Raw genomic sequence first — 8,828 nt, 5'->3', positions numbered from 1 at the left:
GCTTGCATCCAAATAATTTATGTAAATGACAAAAAGTAGAGGTCCTATCATCGATCCTTGTGGCGCTCCACTGGTCATAGGCAACCAGTCTGAAAAACAACCCTCCACCATCATCCTCTGTCTTATACCTTTGAGCAAGTTCTGTATTAAGTGGCTAGTTCTCTCTGTATTCCATGAGATCTAACCTTACTAATCAGTCTCGCGTGGGGAACCTTGTCGAACACCTTACTGAAGTCCATATGGATCACATGTACTGCTCTGCCCTCATCAATACTCTTTTTTACTTCGTCAAAAAACTCAATCAAGTTTGTGAGGCATGATTTCCCACACACAAAGCCATGTTGACTATCCCGAATTAGTCCTTGCCTTTCCAAATATATGTACAACCTATCCCTCAGAATTCCCTCCAACAACTTTCCCACCACCGAGGTCAGGCTCACCGGTATATAGTTGTCTTGGAGTTTAAGGGTGTTTCAGGGAGAAGACTATTGTATATACTAACAGAGATATGGAAGACTGTAGTGACTGAAGACGTTTAAATATGTAAGCGGACTTCTAGGCTCTGGAGGCGACGTAGACAGGAAAACAATGGACAATGCCAGGTTGCTGGGTTGGAGACAGTTACACATGTGGGGACGATTGCACAAACTGAAAGCGGTTCTATTGTTGGGACGGTTGGTGGGGTTGGGAGGGGGTGTTGAGGGTGAAGTTTACATAGATTACGTTTGAAGAATTGGAGAAGAATAAGGAGATTACATTTTTTTCACAGCTAAGGAAGATTGTCGGAGCTGGAGAAGTTTGCACAGATAGGGAAAGAAGAAGAGGTTAAAGACTAATACAATGACATGGAGGGTGATGTTGGTAGGAGGAGCTTACAGGGAGAAACAGCACTGTCAGGGTTTACCGGGATGAACGAATTTAGTATTTACTGGAAAAATGTATGGATTAGGGTGTTAGGGATTGGAGAACCTGACAGAGACAAAGAGCATTGTGTGATATAGAGGAGATTCCAAACAGAGACAGGATTATTGGGACTGGAGGATATTACAGAGGTCCCTAATACAACATGGGGCTGGATTGATGCCTGGGACCTCTGTGCTGTCTCAGTGAGTACAGCAGAGGTGAGAGCAGGACTCTCACAAGATGGTGGGAATGAAGCCTAGAATGTTGCTTTTCCTTGCCGAGAACTGTGTCTACGTCCTGTCTTCCACGTCGGAATATAGAAGGCCAGTAACTCCTCCCTGTGCTGTTTACTGTGAGTGATCTTTTCGGCTGCAGGATTTACTGAAGGCTCCAGATCGCACTCTCCATCTCTCTCTGGCTGCCCAATTGTCTTCAATGTGGCAATGAATGAGAATTACGAATTTGGCGAAGTCAGGCACATCCTGATTACCTAAAGGAGAGAGAAAAACAGACAGAATGGCAAATTAGACTGAGGTAGTGAGGATGACTCATGTCGAGTAGCACTGAGTCCAACAGACACCTGGAAAATCCCAGTCTCCATCCCTGGCTTGTGCTGCTCCGTCAGTCTGGAGTGGAGAATTCCTTTGGCTCAGAATCGTAGACCAGCTGCAGGAGTGAGAGGCTTTGACAGAGGCAGCAATTAGACCCACACAGTGAGGGATACCACATGGAGAGAGACTGAGTGACATCACCAGAGTGCAGCAGGTTTTCAGAATCAAACCATTGTGTCAGAAGGAGTGGGTCTGATGCAGTGGGAACTGTTACCAGTTCTAAGGGAGAAGTCAGCTATTTTATTGGGATGGTACAGTGGTGGAACCAGTGCCCTGGTCAATCATATGACCAGGATTGTGCAGAGTGCTTGAAACTGGCACCCATGAGAAGGTATAGGGCTCAGCTGAAAGGAAATCCGAATTCCACGGGGAGAGATTAAAATATTGAAACAGGGGGACGTGGTTGGGGACAAACAGAAAGAAAGAGGAAGGAAGTGAGTTCAACTAATATTGTACACCAGCAAATATGTTTGTGACAGGAAATAGTGATAAAAAGTAAATTACTGTTTCTAAATTTGGATGAAAGAAGTATTTGCACTAAGGGATATGCACGTGTGACTTGTGATTTCTATCTACTCACCATCAGGGAGACATGGTCACAGGGTGAACAAGAAGGTGGGGCATTAATATTCACAGCTACATAACATTGTGGAAAGTCAGGCAGAATGGGAAGAAGGTTGGGGATCTCTCATCGTTAGGGATAACAATGGGATAATCAAGAAAATATGTGGCCTTAGATATTCAATCAGTCGTAGACAAAATTCTGGGTAATAAGGGTCAGAACACAGAAGTGCAAGAGCAGTGTTAAGGCTCCTTTACAGCATTACATTGTGAGACACTGGATTAACAAGGAATTATTTGAATTTGTAACAAAGGCATTGGGATAACAGTGAGGGGATTCAACTTTCCTCTCTCATTATCGCATTGGTGATGGGTCACAGATTACGCTGACTATCTCCCACGCTCCGTGGGAGTCTGTAGGTGGCTGTACAGACTGATGTGGCCTCCCATAGACTCTGCAATACTTGGAGCAGAAAGTGGCCGGGTGAATGAGATGGGTGCGGCTTTTGGCTGACAGCACGCTCCTTGTGCTGTTTTCTCCTGGAATCTCCACAGTAAAATCCAAACACTTTTTTTTCAGATCTCCCCCATCAACTGTGATTCCACATAAACGGCCTCATTGACCTTTCAGGGGCTTTTTTCTCTCCCTCGCTATACTTTAGCCCCTGTTGAACCTTGTCAAAATGCCGCTGAAATTTTAAATATTCCCCACCACCAACAGCCTCCCACAGCCTTATCTATTCTGCCAGTTATGCTCATACCAAAATATAGAATACAACAGATTTAAAAATATTCTGCTTCTAAAAAAACATATTTCCCCCATTATTTCTCAGTGTCCAGTTATCATTTATTGTCATATCCTTTATAATCCAGTTCAGCATGTTCCCGACTTGCTGTCAGGCTAACACCGTTTGGTTTCAGGCTGATTGCACAGAGGGTTTTGATCAGCATGTTCAACACAGCATCTTGCGTCCATTCCTGTGCTGCATTGTTCCACGTTCTATTATGCATCAAGGAAGTATCTCGACCAAGAAAAGACTCGGGCCACTCAGGGATGAAAGAGAAATGAAAGGGGTTGTTGGGGAGGGGGATTGGTAAGGACAGGGAAGGGGAGGTGAGGCGGTAAGAACAGGGAAGGGAATACAGTGTGTAAGAGGGAGCATGAAGAATAAAAGCAAGCAGGAGTATAGGAAAGTCTGAGAGATGTTTGTGAGGGAGGCCACATAAACGAGTGGAATAAATTAACATCACATAGCATAGGGACATGCAGTGATAAAACCCTCATTTGAACATGACTGGAAGGAATAACAAAAAACTATCACATCGGGTTAAAATCCACATTACTAAAGGTGGTGCAGGTTGGACAATGGAAAAGAGATTGTCATGGAGGAGAGGGCTTAAACAGAGCAATGGATGGACATGGATTCAGATCCACAGTAAAGGGATCACACCAGGGCCTGACCAATGAACCACAGCAAAGCAAGTTCAGTATTGGATTATAGATGAATGCTCAATATTATTCACCTCTGAACCAACTTCATTGTCCTTCAATGTAAACTCTCCGGCTGGATTTTTTAGCTGAAAAGATACCACAGAACTGAAATCAGAGAAACACTTCAGTTTTCATTACTTCTACTACTCTGCAAAATGAGATGACAAAAGACACATGTTGAGACACTTTCAGAATAAACAAATATATCTCTTGGTTTGAGTGCTAAACATCCACTTGTTAAAGGAGTTTCCAAAATCCACCATCATCAACTCAGAACGGGAATTTACAAAATGATTTGAGAGATCTCGTACTTTAATGACAAGGTTATGTTGTAGAGATGATTTGAGAGATTTGATATATGCATCCCATTTTAAGATATTTTTCTAACTACAAATTCTGTTTTCCAAAGATTGTTTGGAAAACAAAAGGTTGGAATAAAAAGAAAAAAAGTTATTCATGAACAGAATCAATTTTCTGTAATAACTGAATTCAATTGCGGGTGCAGCGAGCCAGCATGCCCAGCAGTCCTTAAAGCCCTCCATACTCACGACAGGCGAGGGCAGCACATTGGCAAAACCGACTTTATCTCCGTTGGAAATGGGAAGAGATGCGTTTTTGCACATGTTAAGGCTGCAGGAGCTGTCGAGCGTTTAAAAACCCTTTCAGCGAGAAGCGACTACGTTGAAAAATAACTTGCAATTAAATGTGTCGCAGTTCCGAGATGAACAGCCACCATCTTGGCCAGGGATCTGGACGCATGCACATACGGGTCCGTGACGTCACAGTGCCGGGCGAGGCCGAAGGGTGACTCATGCAGATGCCGAAACTCTGAGAGTCAATCAGACAGTGCTAGAGGAGGTCAGCAGGGTCTGGCAGGAGATGTGGACGGAGAAACAGAGTGAAACATTACAGTCCTGTGTGGATTTTCTTCAGAACCCATTACCCGGGTGCTGCAGTGTCCTCGGCGATAGCTTTTATCAGTTTCACCCTCAGGTGATCTTTGAAACAAACAGCAGTCTCCCTGAATCTCTGGATTTTCTGCAGGAGACTTTTTAACGCACATGCTCAGATGCGTCATGTCCCACTTGTGAAGCAGATGGTGCTTGAGAATCCAGGCCTTCTTAGTTCGAGGGGAGTTCCTCAGGGTCTTTTCTTTGGCCGAGCCTACTTCAGCTGCTTCGCCAATCACTTTCCCTTCAGAAGTAGGGATCTTGGTTGACGATTGGACAATATTCAGCATCATTCTCAACTGCTCATATACTGATGTGCATATATCAATGTGTTCAGGTTGTACGTTTGCTCGCTGAGCTGGTAGGCTTGCTCTCATTGAGAACAATCTTACAACCTGAACCTCAACCTGAGCTAAAACTATTCTCAAAAATCGCATACCCATAAGCAGCAAGACCGGGCCAGCATCTAAAATTTGCACAAGTGGCACGGAACAGTCGTATCACATCTATGCCTGGCAAAGACCATCTTTAACAAGAGAATATCTGAGTATCCCTTGTTGACATTAAACAGCAATATTATTGTTGAATCCTCCATGAGCAACATTCTGGGGTGTAATGTTGACCAGAGACTGAACAGGAGTGACCATACCACTTGAGACAAGATCAGGGCAGAGGCGAAAAGTCTTGCAGCTCTCAACTCACCTCTTGACTGTCTTCCTACAAGATGAAAGTCAGGTGTGATACGGAGTCCTCTCCATTTTCCTGGTTGAATGCTGTTTCAACAACACAAGAAACTTGTCAACATCTGTAACAAAACAGTACTCTTCATTACCAATTACCTTCACCATTCCCTTTCTTCACCACTGATGTAAAGTAGCAGCAAGAGGTATCATCTCTTCTGTAACATTCTTCTGGATAATGGCCTGAACTATCCACCAGTTGGCTACATACATCCCACAACGGGTTTGCACCTCAGGACACACAATGTCACATAGGTGTTGGGAATAACAACCTGAACTATTCAGGAAGGGTCCGTTTTGCTTTTGATGGTGGCTTTTGCATCTTTTGGATCATTTGGGATAAGATGGAGAATAGAGGAAAGTAGACTTTCTGAAATTGGATTTGTTAGTTCTGAGATTTTACCCTGTATGGACTGCGATAATATTTGAAAATCATTTCACAAAGAAATAAATTGAAAGAATTGAAGAGGATTGTTTCAATTCAAACATGATATAAAGATCCAACAGTCACGAAATTCATTTGGACGTAAAGGGAACATGTTTATCTGGTATGTCTGTAAGCAAAGATTTCAAACAACATAGTGAGTGGTGAACCATCAACGCACGCACGCACGCACACACACACACACACACACACACACACACACACACACACACACACAAGAATGCGAGCGTTCCTCTGAACTGACTGCAGAAATTATTTAACATTAACCAGTTAACATTTTTAAAAAAACAGACAGAGAAGACATAAATATGTTGTGTTTCTGTGAAAGGATTCAACAGATATGTGAGGAGATCAGCACCATGGAAATGTCTGGATTGTGAGAAGGATTGCAAATTCCCAGACCATCTGGAGGCTCATCGACACAGACATTCTCAGGAGACACCGTTCACCTGCTCTGTGTGTGGGAATGGAATTACTCTGTCATCCAGCTTCTTGTAACACCAGTGGGTTTACACCGACAAGAGACCTTTCCCCTTATTGTGGGGAAAAAAATCTTTAAGGTCTGTCAAGGTCTTAAATTCAATGGTCTTTAATTAACATCACACTGTTCCCATGGGGGAGAAGTTATTTAGCTGTTCCATGTGTGGAAATGTATTCACTTGGGGGTCCAGCTTCATGTCACACAAGCGTCTTCATCATTGGGAGAGAAGCTTTGTCTGCTCCATTTGGAAGGAATAAACTTTATAGTTCAGCCTAATGTCAACTGTTTAGTTGACACTGGGGAGAGACCAATCATCTGCTCTGTGGGTGAGAGGGATTTACTAAATCAGCAAAGCTTCAAATACACAGGGTGGCCATTCTAGAGAGAGTCTGTACGCTTGCAGTGAGTGTGGGAAAGAATTCACTTCATGACCTGTACTCTGAGCATCAGTATATTAACACCTTTTACCTGCTCCTTGTGAGGGAAAGGGTTCATTCGATTCTTATACCTCAGCTGGTATGGCTTTGTTCACACCAATGAGAGAACAGGTAAATGGTATGACTGTGAGAAGAGTTTTATGAGTAGCAATGATTTAATGAAAGACCAACAAACACATTGTGGGAAGAGGCCATTCACCTGCACTGTGTGTAGCAAGGGATTCAATTATTCATTCCCACACATGGTACCCCAGTGAGTGGGCATCGGTTTAGCTGAGTTTGGTATGTTATTGGTTGGCAGAGCAACGTGATGCCAACAGCATGGGCTCAATTCCCGTTACCAGTTTGAGGTTACCCTGAAGGACTCTCCTTCGCAAAATACTCCCACTCCTGAGGTCAGGGGGCCCTCTGGTCAAATCACCATGAGTCGCTTTTCTCTCTTTTAAAGAGAGCAGTCCCTATAGACTGCTAAGACTATGGTGACATACTCATTCCAGTGAGGTCTGGTGTGATTGTATTCTGCTGTTATTGCATCTAGAACTGAACTGTGTTCATTCTGCCAGCAGTGGATTACTGCATTGGATGTGAATTATCTCTTGAACTGAACTAGTGTTTAATTGTTCAGGTATCAATCACAGATTTTTTTTCAACCATGATTTCTCTTCCATGAGATGAGACTGGTAGATATCCATTTACTGCCCTGTTCTTGAGTCTTTTATTCATTGCTAAGGCTTAGTTTGCATTTATAACTAAATTTTCATACATTCAGGATTTGTGAATGTGCTTCATAGCAACTGAAGTCATTGTGAAGTGTTGTCACTGTTGTGGAAGATACAGCGGATAGGTTGTGCCGATGTGCAGTGGGAACCCAGTCCCACAGTGAGAGCACGTGAATGATTTCTCATCAGTGTGAACACATTGATGGGATTTCAGTTCCTGGGAACTTATAAAGCACTTTCCACACTCTGGCATTTAAACAGTTTCTTGTCACTGTGAACCCGTTGGTGTATCTGCAGGACAGATGAATTAAGTGCATCTTTTCCCAAATTCAGAATGCCAATGTGAATTCCCTGGTGCCTCAGTGAATTTGATTACTGAGAGGTCCTTCCCCACATTCAGAGCAGGTGAATGGCTTCTCTCCAGTGTGAAAACATTTGGATTTCAGCAGGTTTCTGGAATCAATTAATTTCCTCCCACACACAGCAGATGAGTGGTCTCTCCTCTGTGTGATCTCTCTGCTGCTATCTCAGCAGACTGAATGACTGACTGTATCCTTTCCGACAGTTACAGCAGGTGAACGGCCTTTCTCCAGTGAGTTCGCAGATGTAAAGTGAGATCAGATGTTGGCCTGATCCCCCTCCCACTTTGAAAACACTTGAATTGTTTCTCATCAGTCTGAATATATTGATGATGCGTCAATTCCTGAGACCTTTTAAAACATTTGGCGCACTCTGGACAATTAAATGGTCTCTCCTCAGTGTGAACCCACTGGTGTAACAGTTGGTTAGACAACTGAGCAAATCCTTTCCCACACTACGAACAGGTGAAACGTTTTTTATCCCAGTGTGGCTGTACTGATGAATTTGCAGAGTAGACGGTTAATTGAATCCTTTCCACTGTTAACTCACTTCCAGTTTCTCTCCAGTTACATATTGAAAAGACAGAAGATTGGCTGAAGCGCCGCTCACAGACAGACCACGGGATGGGTTCACTCACCTATGAATGGTGTTTTCTCCTTTCATTCTCAAAGGTCGATGAGATTCAGGCGACATCAAACAGAGCAACTCCATCAGATTCTGATGTGATGCTTCATTTCAGTTTCCCAACTGCAAATCTTCATCTTTAATATTTCTAAATTTAAAACAGAAATAGTTCACTAAGAGATAACTTTTAAAAACACCAAAGCAGAAAATTTCATTCCGCATTTGATGTGGATATTCCAGATAAGGTCAGCATTTATTGCCCGTTGCTAATTTTACTGGACAAGGTGACGATGGGCTACCTTCTTGAACAACTGCTGTCCATTTACTGTTGGTAAACCCAAAACACAAAGAATGCAATTTCAAAATTATAACCCAGTGACACTGGAGAAATGGCAAAATATTTCCAGGTCACAATAGTAAGTGGTTTGTAGGGTTTTCCTATCTATCGGCTAACCTTTCCTTTTAGATCCAAGTGGTTGTGAGTTTGAAAGGTACTGTTTAAGAA

At 43.0% G+C, this 8,828-nt stretch overlaps 1 long non-coding RNA gene across 1 annotated transcript; it reads right to left on the bottom strand.

Moving 5' to 3' along the window:
• Positions 1-463: 463 nt before the first annotated feature.
• LOC140472025 (uncharacterized) lies at positions 464-4,302 on the bottom strand. The gene is made up of 3 exons (XR_011957342.1): positions 4,116-4,302; positions 3,600-3,653; positions 464-1,393 (listed from the first exon to the last, which is right to left on the bottom strand). It is a non-coding gene; the product is annotated as an uncharacterized lncRNA (long non-coding RNA).
• Positions 4,303-8,828: the final 4,526 nt, after the last annotated feature.

The sequence above is a fragment of the Chiloscyllium punctatum genome, unplaced genomic scaffold (assembly GCF_047496795.1).
Source record: "Chiloscyllium punctatum isolate Juve2018m unplaced genomic scaffold, sChiPun1.3 scaffold_220, whole genome shotgun sequence".
In the NCBI taxonomy this organism is placed as follows: domain Eukaryota; kingdom Metazoa; phylum Chordata; class Chondrichthyes; order Orectolobiformes; family Hemiscylliidae; genus Chiloscyllium; species Chiloscyllium punctatum.
Note: the sequence above shows the minus strand (reverse complement) of the source record. Positions and strands in the feature narration are given on the sequence as shown.